Raw genomic sequence first — 12178 nt, 5'->3', positions numbered from 1 at the left:
TGCTCACCTTTCCAGCGACCGGCTCAGCGCATCTTCCACCCTCCCTCCCGCAGCGGCTGCTTGTGGCGGGCCCGCAGCCCTGAGCTCGGCGGGGCGGAGCGGGACGAGGCTCCCGACGCTGCCTCCTTCCTTCCTTCTCTCCCTCCCTCCTTCAGGCGGCGGCAGCTCCCACTGTCACCTCACCCCCACATCCCGCCGCCGCCAGCAGCTGCTGCTCCTAAATTCACGGCGCTCCGGCGGCATGAAGTCATCCTCCCCGCCCCTCGCCGGATCGCCGCACGCCGCTCCGCCGCGGCGGGGGAGGCGGCCCCCTCCGCCCTGCCGCCCCAGCCGCGCGGGGGCCTTGTGGGCCACCCCCGCCGCACGGGCCGACCCCTCCCGCCGTCCTACAGGCGCCACGATGCCCGGGCAGCGGCGGAGGGGCGGCTTGTCCCCGGCGGCGCCGCTGGCGGTCGGGGTCCCACCCCGGGCACGGCGGTCGCATGGGCCGCTCCGCCCCGCGCCGGCGTTGCCCCCGCGGGACTCCCCCGCGCGGTGGCGGGGTGCTCCTGCCCGCCAGCGCGCCGCCCGCTCCAACGGTCGCCCCCCAACGGTCGCCCGCCCCAACCGCCGCCCCCCAACCGCCGCCCGCAGTGGCACCGAGCCCTCGCGCCCCTGCCCGAGCCGGCCGTACCGGGCAAGCCCCCGCGGCGCGGCGCGGCGCGGCTGGAGCCAAGGCAGAGCCTCCCCCGGGGCAGCGTGCGCGTGTGTAAACCCGCTGTCATCCCTTCGCGCCTGTGCGTGGGCGCCCAGCGCTCGCCCACCCTCAGGATTCACAAGCGCTTCGCCCCTAAAATGCAGCTGTTTCTAGGGTGGAGGGGAGTCACTTTGCCGGCAGCTCTCGCTCCGCGCCGGGGAGCTGGAGCAGAGGAAAGGCCSTGCGTTCAAGGTCACTAGGACAAACCTCTCCCTTCACAAGGGTGTCCTGACATTTTTAAGATCCACGAGTAGGCAGCATGTGTGTATTTGTTATTTATGGAGTGCTGCRCACGTATTGGGCAACTGACAGGCTCGTAAAGAAGGGTTGCTGTCACAGTTTACAATCCTAGGTGCCCATCCCATATACTGGACACGCAAAGCTGTGTTGCTGTGTAAATAACAACTGGCAGTCCAGTTCAGATACACGTGTGGCCAGATCATCTTAGTCRAAGAGCTCTTCATATTTCACAAGCAATGCAAGTCTGATCAGGAAAAATCCTGATGGGAGAGCTCCCAGGAAAACACAAACACAGTAAGCACAGATGTTTGCGAGGCACTGTGCCTGTTTTACTGAATGGGTAGCCAAGCAATGGCTACCCTGGAAAGGTTTTGGAAGCGACCTGGGTTGGAAACATTGTTATTTTCCATGGTGGTTAAGTCTGAAACAAAAGTAGAGCTCTAAAGAATTACTTCAGCATGTTGGAAGCAGAAAAGAGGGAAAGGAACCTCAGTAAGGTAAGGACCTTAATTTCTATGTCTCAGAAATAATAATAATAATAATAATAATAATAATAATAATAATAAAAACTTAGAGCCTGGATTCCCTTTTGGAAATTCCATGTATTTTATAGTGATTATGATAAGGCTTTTAAATGTGGTAATACATTTGATTTGATTGTCCATTCCTATGAAGTCCCACAGTTGCAGTAGTTTTGGGCTGTTCTTGTTTAATCTCTGCTTCAAAACTATTAAATTGATTGGCACTGCAGATCTAAATATGCAGAATTGGCTACATTTCACCAGCGATACTTAATTTCTGTTTACTATTTATTAGATTATGTGATTAAAGCTCATCTTTGCAAACGGAAGGCCAGAGCCAAACTGACAGGCAAGGGAGCCTCAATGTGGAGAAGCAGACACCCTGCCTGACCCTTCCTAGAGCTGTCACAAGAGGAGCATCAGCCTCATAAGCCAGGGGTGACACTCAGTAAGAAGAGTCAACAGAAAAGCTCTCAGGAGCACATTACTGTCTGAGGACCTCTCTGCCTAGGGGGATGGGACACATGTCAGATGCAGGGAAGAAGATTCTGAGATTGTACAAAACTTACAGGATGTATAGGGGAGGAACCAAAAGTGGGGAAAGGGAGAGTTCAATATGGTTTGAGGAGGAACAAATCTGGGAAAATAGAGGGATAAGGAAATAAGCAGGACCAGTCCTGTGTAAACYGGTTGCTGGTCAGGGCACTTGTCTGGCTGTGCCTTGCCGCTGATCATTGCAGTCTATTCTGTCTGCTCATTAAACTTCGTTTTTAACTCTGCCTCRGTGAGGAGACTGTTCTGCACACATGTACATATATGGAGTCTAAGTGCCAGCAACTGGAGYTGGCCCATGAGTGATAGAGGCCTGTAAGTCTGTCATGTCAGCAACTGGAGAGACCAGTGTGCAAGGCTCTAAATGCCAGCAACTGGAGGAGGACTACAAGTCACAGGGACTGTGAGCATGTGGTGCCAGTAACTGGAGAGGGAGTGAGGGTCTAAGTGTCAGCAACTGGAATGAGGACCACTGGCCTTGGGGCCTGTGTGTCTGTGGTGCTAGAAACTAGAGAGACCAGAGTGTATGCACATTTTATGAGTATGTATGTCAGTGTGCGTTTGCTAGCATGTATCAATCCTGCAGGTAGAATGGCAGTGACTTGGGAGCCAGGTCTGGGAAGCAGACATAAGTCTGGGCTGGACACAGGTGAGACCACAGGGTCTGCCAGTTGGCTATTGGAGGGACTGGGAGGCCGCAGCCAGGTACTGGGGAGACCATGAGGTCTGGGGGTCACCCAAGAGAGCTGTTTGCATGTTTATMTGTGTGTCAGGCAACTGGAGAATAAAGGATCTGAGGCTGGTTACTGGGAAGACTAAGTGTCTTGAGGCCAGTTTATTGTAGGCATCCATACTGTGCGGCAGGCCATGGGTACGTGTATACTGCATGTGTGTGCTTGTGTGTGTGCCTATTGGGAATATACATGCAACCTCATTTTTGCCTGGCTCTGTGAATACAGAGCTGCAGCAGCCCTGCCTCTATTAGGCTATGGAATTCAGCAACTTCCATTACAATTTACTAAGTGATTAGTGTACTATAAAGGTTTGGTCTGTGCAAAAGTAAGAATTATTATTTCTCCATTAGCACTACCTTCCGGACACAAGAGAAGTTAATGTTTCTGGCTTAATCATCATTTCCAAAAAAGAGGAAGGACATATGGGGCAGACACCTAAAAATTTGTTTTTAGTGGAAAAATAATTAATTTGTATAATTTAGCAACATTCAGAGAGCCTACTGTATTTAGAAAATATATTTTTGGATTTATCGATCATGGATTAAGTCAGTTTAAACTGAATGGGAATATAAATAACAATTGGTCAACAAACTAAGCATTTCAACTTTAAAAGGATAGACTGTAGGGAAAAAAGGGAATTAACTAGTTAGTGAAATCAGCTGAAGAGCTCAATGTGGTGAAAACTGGGAGCTTTTTTTAGAAAAAGTAAGAGGAGCAATTTATAAGGAGGAACTCCAGATCTAAGTACAAAGGAACTGACTTTTTAAACAAGATATGAGAAGCAGGTAGTGAACCAACATGAGAAAAGAAAATGGTGGCTTAAAGACTAGAAATAGCAAGGGTGAAAGGAGATTTGCCAGCATGCAGATTGAATGAGGTTGTGATAGAAATAAATAGTAAAAGATTTGTTGCTTGAAGAAGAAGAAATGAAGAAATTGAGCTCTTTTTCAGTGTAGATGGAGTAAAAAATCTAGGCTCTGGCCTTCATGTCCATGTATATATGAACTGTGAACTTGAACAGTAAAATGGAGTAGCAGATCACTTCATACATTGCCTCTAGATTTGATTTCAGTCTCTGCATAATTTAGGAGGTTTGACTTCCTCTGTATTTCTCCTAAGCTCTCAGTACCTGTTCAGAAACAGCATAAGGATGTCCCATAGACCTGCTTTTCATCTCAGTTTAGCCTAGGCATTTAGCACATCGAAAATACATGAAGTAGTAAAAATATTGCAGCTTTTTGAAGCCCTCCAGTTATAAAATACTTCATCATACCTTTGCTCCCACTTAAGCTACACTTCTGCAAGTATATAAGAATGTTTTACAAATGTTAGGATGTTCAACAAGTTTCTAATAAAAAGAAGTCTCCTAGAGTTGGCCCAGAACAGGAGGGTTCATAGAAGTGCATCTGATTTACAAGACCTCTCACCAATGAATTGTATATTTGAGCAAGGGAATCTATCTTTTTCTAACATTATAGGGTGAACAAGACAAGATGAACATGCCACTGCATACAGACTTCTTCACAATTTATATTTCTGAAACTAGGAAATTTCTTTGCATTGAGTATAAACAARAACTGTCATCCTCCATGCATTTTTTCTGTCTAAATATCCTCCTACCTCCTACTAACCTGTCTATGTGGCCTTTACTTATGTTAGGTTTGCTTACTGTATTCTAAAATTCAGATGCCTTTGGAGTCTCTGCATTGCAAGCCAATATGCTTTCTCCTAGAAAACAATAGATAATCCTGTTATAACCAGTTTATTTATCATACTTTACCATAAGCTTATTTATTTTCTTTTAAATATTAAACTAAATACTAATGTACATTTTAATAACAGGGATTTACTGGATTTTTTCTAACTGCATTAAAATGAAGACAATGAATAAACAGTTCTTACGAAATTTTCCTAGTTTTTGTGACAGCTCTGAGCAAAAATTTTACAGAAGCAATCAAACAGACATGAGAGAAAAAAAAAACTCTTCCAAGTGTCACCAGCAAGATAACATAGAATATTGAACATTATTTTACAATTCATAAGGAGAATATAATAAAAGCAGTCCATACTGGCTAGCAAGATAGTCTTAGTGATGTTTTTTGAAAGGCAATATAGAAATTCATCATCTCATAACAATCCTTCATCATCCCTTTAGGTATATTAACATCAGTTTATGAAAYTGAATTTGTCTGTATTTTCTTAATCTTGTATCAGATTCCTCTATGACAAGCTTAGGTACCTATCAGTCTTGAAAGTACTTCAAATGTTGGCAGAATGGTAGAATGATTTAGGCTAGAAGGGACATTTGAAGATCATATTTTCAACTCCTTATTCAAAGCAGGGCCAACTTTGAAGTTAGATCAGCTTCCTGGAAATTAAACTACAAGAAGTGGCCTTTGCAATCTGATGAAAAAATAATAATACAAATGAAATTTTTTATTTATTTCCAAACCGTGGTTACTTGTTCGGTGAGACAGAAGGATTAGACTGAAGAGATGTACTCAAGTGCATTCCCTCTCTTCCATAACTTTAGTCTTTTCCTTACTATGTGCCATATAGGCAATGTGATAAYAGAAAATGTTTAGGTGGTTGGTGGCTTTATTAATCTCTATGACACATTTTAGATGAAATATCTGTTGGTCTTGCAGAGAAAACTATGAGCAAATGAAAATTTGCTATAGGCAATTAATACTAAGAAACAATACCTAAAATCTTGATTTTTTTAAAAAGATATTTTTAWAAGCATATCAGGCTTAGTTTGCTCTCTCCACACTATGTTTAAATGAAGTTCTTCCATTACCATTAAAAATTCTTTCATTATCGTTATTACTTGTAACATATAGATATGCCTTGAAGTAAATGAAGTAAAAGAACACTTTTTGTTTTGTTTTGTGTCTTTATGAGGTGTAATGCATATGGCAGAAGTTTTAAAAAAATGACCTAGAAATAGTGTGAGGAAGGAAAAATTACAAGAGAAACTGCAGTGGCAGCAATACCTGAACAGACATTTCTTTGTAAGTAAAATCAACAGTAAAAAAAATTAAAATATTGATATAAGTGCAATGATTTCCAAACTATTTAGGAAGAAATATTGGACAGTGCATAAACTGAAAATCTTCAGTTAGCACAGTTCTTACTTAGAATCAAAATAAAATTTTCCATGAAATGAATAATATAATGAATAGTAGAATGCATATATTTAAGTAAACTGATTGATTACTTGATAATGCTATCAAATAATAACTATCAAAATAGTGTGAATTAAAAAGCAACAGGAATTTTAAAGTTATATAATCTATTTGTAAAAAAGTTCAGAATTACCAAATGGTAGATGCAGACAGCCTCTGCCAGTGTTTCTAAGTGTCCACCTCTTAATGCTGATTGCATACTTACTTGGACTGGGATAGTCAGATTTTCAGGGCGGAGACTGTCAACCTTTCACTTTGTACAACATTGGTAAGCACTTGCAAAATGCAGTGTTGAGAATTTATGGCACTGGGGTCTCTAATATTGTGTTTTGCTTTTTCTGCACAAGACCAAGTTCACCCCCAAGTCACAATTTGTTTCAGCTGAAGGTAATGAAGGTTGTGGATGAACAAGAGTAGAGCCTGGCCCTTAGCCTCCTGACCTCGGTAAGAACAGATCTGTTCTCCTTTTTTTTCCCTTGAAGTTTCAAACATTGTTTTGGTACAAAAGAGTCTGATTTTCTTAACCCTTTAATGACTATATTGCTTGGGTTTTTCTTATTTTCCACCATCAGCTTCATTGCTTGTTTATACATTTTCTATACTTTACAAGAATCATAGTCTCACTATAATACTTTCTTTGCTTAAAAATACATTATTAACATTGTATTATAAAACATCCTTCCAAATGGGAAAATTGCTTGTGATAATATAATACAGTTATAATGTATATACCATAGAGAGACAGATTCAGATTGCACTAGCAATCTCAATTCTGGCATTAGCCTTAATGTTTTCTTAGTGCTTGATTTGTCAACTTTAGTCTTTTCATCTTTCTAGATATAGTATGTGTAATCTATTTTCAACAATCATTTGACAGTTCTGTTATCTGCATAGGTCTTCAGTGTGTTTATCTATGGAAATGGATATTAAAATGAGATAAAGTGTTTTGCCCCTGAATTTCACAACAGTGGAAAGGTAAAATTGGTGAATCTTGACACCTGTTGTCCATGTGTTCTTCTCACCCTATCTTCATCATCATCCTGCATCTTCAACCCAGGTCCCATCTTCAGGTTTTTTACACCAGTTCCCACAAATGTTAACACTAGGAATCCACATCTCAATCTCCTAGCCTAYTAATCCCTCCTTTTTTTTGCATTGTCCTTTCGTGGAATCCCCCATCCACTGCCAGTCCCTCTGGTATGTCCCATTTTGCTCTTTGTTCTGGTTTCTATTTCTGCTCTGTACCCCATTCCTTCTATTTTTTTTTCCTGAATCCCATTCTGCCTTCCTTCCCCTTCATCTCTTTCATAATTTAATTTGCTCTTCATTCCTTTTGCCAATATTAAGCATAGCTCCTCACCAGATCGTGAAATTTTCCTCTTCCTAATAATTTATGGCAAAACAAAGAAATTGGAATCTCCGGTATCCAGTCTCACTTCCTCTTCATCTCTTCCCATCTGTCAAGTGTCATTTTGGTGCACCACCATCCCCCTTCATCCCTTTCTGAAAACACTGAGCCAGCGTACTTTTTCTCTTTCCAGAGAATTTTCCTGGCTCATGTCTCCCTTCCATTTGAACTCTGCATCTTCCTCTCCATGCAGAACCAGATGGGGTGGATGACTGTCACTGGGAGAACAAAAGAGATTGAAGCTTTTGGTTCGCAGAATAGATACCCAGACCAGTAGTTAATGAAATGCCCTATTGACATTGTTGCATGCTTTATGAGAATGGGATCTTAGGGGTGGTTGCTGATAAAACTCACTGTCTCTCTCTAAGCTTGTGTAGAATTCAGATTTTTAAAGTTTTGAACATGATTGAACTTGAATGGCTTATTAAGTTCCTCACCTAAAGCCTGTGGACTAAAGAACGATTGTCATATTTCTTTTATCCTGGCTGGAGTTACTCTGACTTTATTTTTGAAAAAAAAAATCTTACTGAAGTTAAAGTGCAATTTGAGGCTAGCATTTAACACTGAAATTTGTAGGTCAAATGGTTAAAGTCAGTGAAGTTATAATCAAGAGTAAGAGAGTCTTGCAGTGCAAAGTGGTGTGTAACTTTTACAGTAAGTAGGCTACTCAGCACTTTTCAGTATATACTTTTGTGCAGTTTCCACTGTTTCATTTTTAGTCTGATGCTGTATTCACTGATACTCCCAATCTTTCGGTCATATTTAGCATGTAATRTACAACCTGAATTTCTTTGACTGTTACTGATACATATTTAAGATTATTTAAAATTTTAATCCTGATTTTATTCCAGGTTCCTTCCCTTTTACCTGTATGTCTTAATGATCTGAGGAATCCATTTAAGACTAGAGTCTATGAGTGCAGAAACTTATTGYTTTGTGCTACCCTTTAAGTATAGATTTGTCCAAATGAATGTCCTCTCCACTATTCATTTTGCAAAGCAGCAGAGAATCATAAAATCATAGGATCAGTAAGGTTGGAAGGGACCTCTGAAGATCATCTAGTCCAACCTCCCTGATCAGCAGGGTCACCTACAGCATGGTAGACAGGGTTGCATCCAGGTGGGCTTTGAATATCTCCAGAGGAGGAGACTCCACAACCTCCCTGGGCAACCTGGTCCAGTGCTCCGTCACTCTCACGGGGAAGAAATTCTCCCTCACATTCAGGCAGAACTTCCTGTGCTTCRATTTCTGCCCATTGCCTCTTGTCCTGTCACATGAGACAACTACGCTGGACTCTCCAGTAACTCCATGTCTCTCTTGTACTGGGGAGCCAAGAACTGGACACAGTACTCAAGATGAAGCCTCACCAGGGCTGAGTAGAGGGGCAGGATCACATCGCTCGACCTGCTGGCAACAGTCTTCCTAATGCCCCCCAGGAGACCATTGGCYTTCTTGGCCACAAGGGYACGTTACTGGCTCATGGTCAATTTGTCATCCACCAGCACTCCCAGGTCCTTCTCTGCAGAGCTGCTCTCCAGAAGGTCAGCCCCCAGCTTGTACTGGTGCCTAGGGTTATTTTTCCCTAGGTGCAGGACTCTGCAATTGCCCTTGTTGAACTTCAGAAGGTTCCTCTCCACCCAGCTCTCCAGCCTGTCAAGGTCTCTCTGAATGGCAGCACAGCCCTCAGGTGTGTCAGCCACTCCTCCCAGCTTGGCATCATCAGCAAACTTGCCRAGGAGGCACTCTGTCCCTTCATCCAGGTCATTGATGAAGAGTTGAACAGGATGGGATCCAGTACTGGCATTCCCTGGGGAACCCCACTAGCCACAGGCCTCCAGCTAGACTCCACACCACTGATGATGACCCTCTGAGCTCTGCCTTTCAGCCAGTTCTCAATCCACCTCACTGTCTACTCATCTAACCCACATTTCCTGAGCTTACCTAGGAGGATGTTATGGGAGACAGTGTCAACAGCCTTGGTGAAGTCAAGGTACACAATGTCCACTGCTCTCCCCTCATCTACCCAGCCAGTCATTCCATCAGAGAAGGTTATCAGGTTGGTTAAGCAGGATTTCTCCTTGGTGAATCCATGCTGGCTATTCCTGATCACCTTCTTTTCCTCCATATGTCTGGAGATGACATTCAGAACAAGCTGTTCCATCACCTTTCCAGGGATGGAAGTGAGGCTGACCGGCCTATAGTTGCCTGGGTCCTCCTTCTTGCCCTTCTTGAAGACTGGAGTGACACTGGCTTTCTTCCAGTCCTCAGGCACCTCTCCAGTTCTCCAGGACCTTTCAAAGATGATGGAGAGCAGCCTGGCAACAACATCCGCCAGCTCCCTCAGTACCTGTGGGTGCATCCCATCCGGGCCCATKGATTTGTGGATGTCTAGCCTGTCTAGAAGGTCTGTAATCCTATCCTCCTCAACCAAAGGAAAGTCTTCCCTTCTCCAGACTTTCTCCCTCATGTCCAGGTTCTGGGATTCATGGGGTTGCCCTTAGCAGTGAAGACTGAAGCAAAGAAGGCATTCAGTAATTCTGCCTTCTCTGTATCCCTTGTCACCAGGGCTCCCACCCCATTCAGTAGCACGCCCACATTTTCCCTAGTCCTCCTCTTGCTGCTGATGTATTTGAAGAAGCCCTTCCTGTTGTCCTTGACATCCCTTGCCAGACTCGATTCCAGCAGGGCCTTAGCCTTCCTCGCTGCATCTCTACATACTCTTGACTGCATTCCTATAATTCTCCCAAGTAGCCTGTCCCCTCTTCCACATTGTGTGTGTTTTCTTCTTCTGTCTGAATTTGGCCAAGAGCTCCTTGCTCACCCATGCAGGTCTCCTGCCCCTTATGCTGCACTTCTTACTCATAGGGATGCACCGCTCTTGAGCTTGGAGCAAGTGATGTTTGAATACTAGCCAGCTCTCCTGGACTCCCCCTCCCTCTAGGGCCTTAACCCATGAAATTCCTCCAAGTAGGTCTCTGAAGAGCCCCAAGTCCTCTCTCCTGAAGCCCAGGGTTGCAATCCTGCTTGTTGCCTTACTTCTTTCCTGCAGGATCCTGAACTCCACCATCTCATGGTCACTGCAGCCAAGGCTGCCCCCAACCTTCACATCTTTAACCAGTCCCTCTCTGTTGGTAAGGACAAGGTCCAGCAGGACACCCTTCCTCGTAGGCTCCCCTACCATTTGTGACAAGCAGTTATCATCAATGCATTGCAGGAGCCTCCTGGACTGCTTGTGCCTTGCTGCGTAGTCCTTCCAGCAGATGTCAGGGTGGCTCAAGTCCCCCATGAGAACCAGGACCTGTGATTGTGAGGCTACTTCCAGCTGTCTATAGAAGGCTTCATCAACTTTCTCTTCCTGGTCAGGTGGCCTGTAGTAGACACCCACAACAGTGTCCCCCATGTTGGCCTGCCCTTTGATCTTTACCCATAAGCTCTCGACTGCCTTCTCCTCCTCCACCCCCAGGCAGAGCTTGATGCATTCCAGTTGCTCTCTCACACAACGAGCAACTCCACCGCCTCACCTTCCTGGTCTGTCTTTCCTAAAAAGCCCATCCAGCATTCCAGTCATGYGAGCTATCCCACCATGTCTCTGKGAYTGCAATGATATCATGGCCCTGCGATCACACACAGATCTCCAGCTCCTCCTGTTTGTTCCCCATGCTGCGTGCATTGGTGTACATGCATTTCAAAGAGGTGGTCATGGCTGCAGGTTTCCCAGGAAGAGTGTATGGGGGTCCCCCATACCCATGTCCCAAAAGCACATCCCCAGCTGCATGCACCCRTTGGAGGCCCCCTAACCCAACTTGTGTTTTGTTGTCTACCCTGTCTCTATGACACCCCCTCTTCCCCCCCTCCTACCTAGTTTAAAGCCCTCTTTACTAGGCTGGCCAACCTGTTTGCAAAGGCAAATGTGCCCCACTTGGTGAGGTGAATCCCATCTCTCTCCACCAGTTGTTGATCTTCAAACTATGTTYCATGGTCATAGAATCCAAAACCCTGTTGCCAACACCAGTGGTGTAGCCAATAGTTGATTTGGAAAATCTTCCTACTTCTCCCATGCCTCCCCCTAATTGGCAGGACCAATGAGAAGACCACCTGGGCTCCCAGACCCTTGACCACCACGCCCAAGGCCTTGAAGTCTTCCCTGATTGTCTCTAGTTTGCTCTCTGTATTGTTAGCACCCACGTGAAAGAGCAGCAGAGGGTAGTAGTCTGATGAGCRGACAAGCCTTGGTAGCCTTTCAGACACATCTCGTATCSTCATCCCTGGCAGTCAGYAAACCTCTCTAGAGGGTGGGTCAGGTCGGCAGATAGGCACCTCTGTCCCTCTCAGCATGGAATCACCCACTACAACCACTCGTCGCCTCTTCCGAGGGGTCATGCAAGGCACAGGGTCAGACAGCCCAGTTGCTTCCCTTGAGGCCAGGTCCGGGTTCTTCTCATTCTGGAGTGCACTAAACCTGTTCTTCAACTGTAACTCCAGATCTACAGGAGGATTAGGGGCCTTTCTTCTTTTTGTTCGAGAAGCAACTAGCTTCCGGCCTTCTTCAACAGTGCTGTGCTGTACTATTTCACTCTTCATAGAGTCCTACAGTAACTCCCCTGCTGCAGGGGATTGGGACTCCAGGAGCAGTATGGCCTCTGAGAACGCCCTGTTTGTTTCCTGCTCACAAACACACTGGAACATATATAAGATCTTTAATGAAAAAAAAAAAGTATAAAAAGTGTTATCAAAATCTGAATGCATTACAGAGAAGAGAGCAGCAAAGACAATGAGAGCTGCCAACCCCCCCCCCCAAA

General features: G+C 44.8%; 1 protein-coding gene across 1 annotated transcript in view; it reads right to left on the bottom strand.

Annotated features, from left to right (window-relative positions):
* PKIA (cAMP-dependent protein kinase inhibitor alpha) overlaps positions 1-258 on the bottom strand; it is a 46938-nt gene extending 46680 nt beyond the window's left edge. Inside the window, exon 1 of the mRNA XM_085314314.1 lies at positions 8-258. The gene's annotated coding sequence lies outside the window, so the exon portion shown is untranslated. The remainder of the gene's footprint in view (positions 1-7) is intronic.
* Between the last annotated feature and the right edge of the window lie 11920 nt (positions 259-12178).

This window comes from Rhea americana, unplaced genomic scaffold (assembly GCF_003343005.1).
Source record: "Rhea americana isolate MKP2758 unplaced genomic scaffold, rheAme1 scaffold_40, whole genome shotgun sequence".
Classification (NCBI taxonomy): domain Eukaryota; kingdom Metazoa; phylum Chordata; class Aves; order Rheiformes; family Rheidae; genus Rhea; species Rhea americana.
The sequence above is the reverse complement of the archived record's forward strand: the minus strand, read 5'-3'. Positions and strand labels throughout refer to the sequence as shown.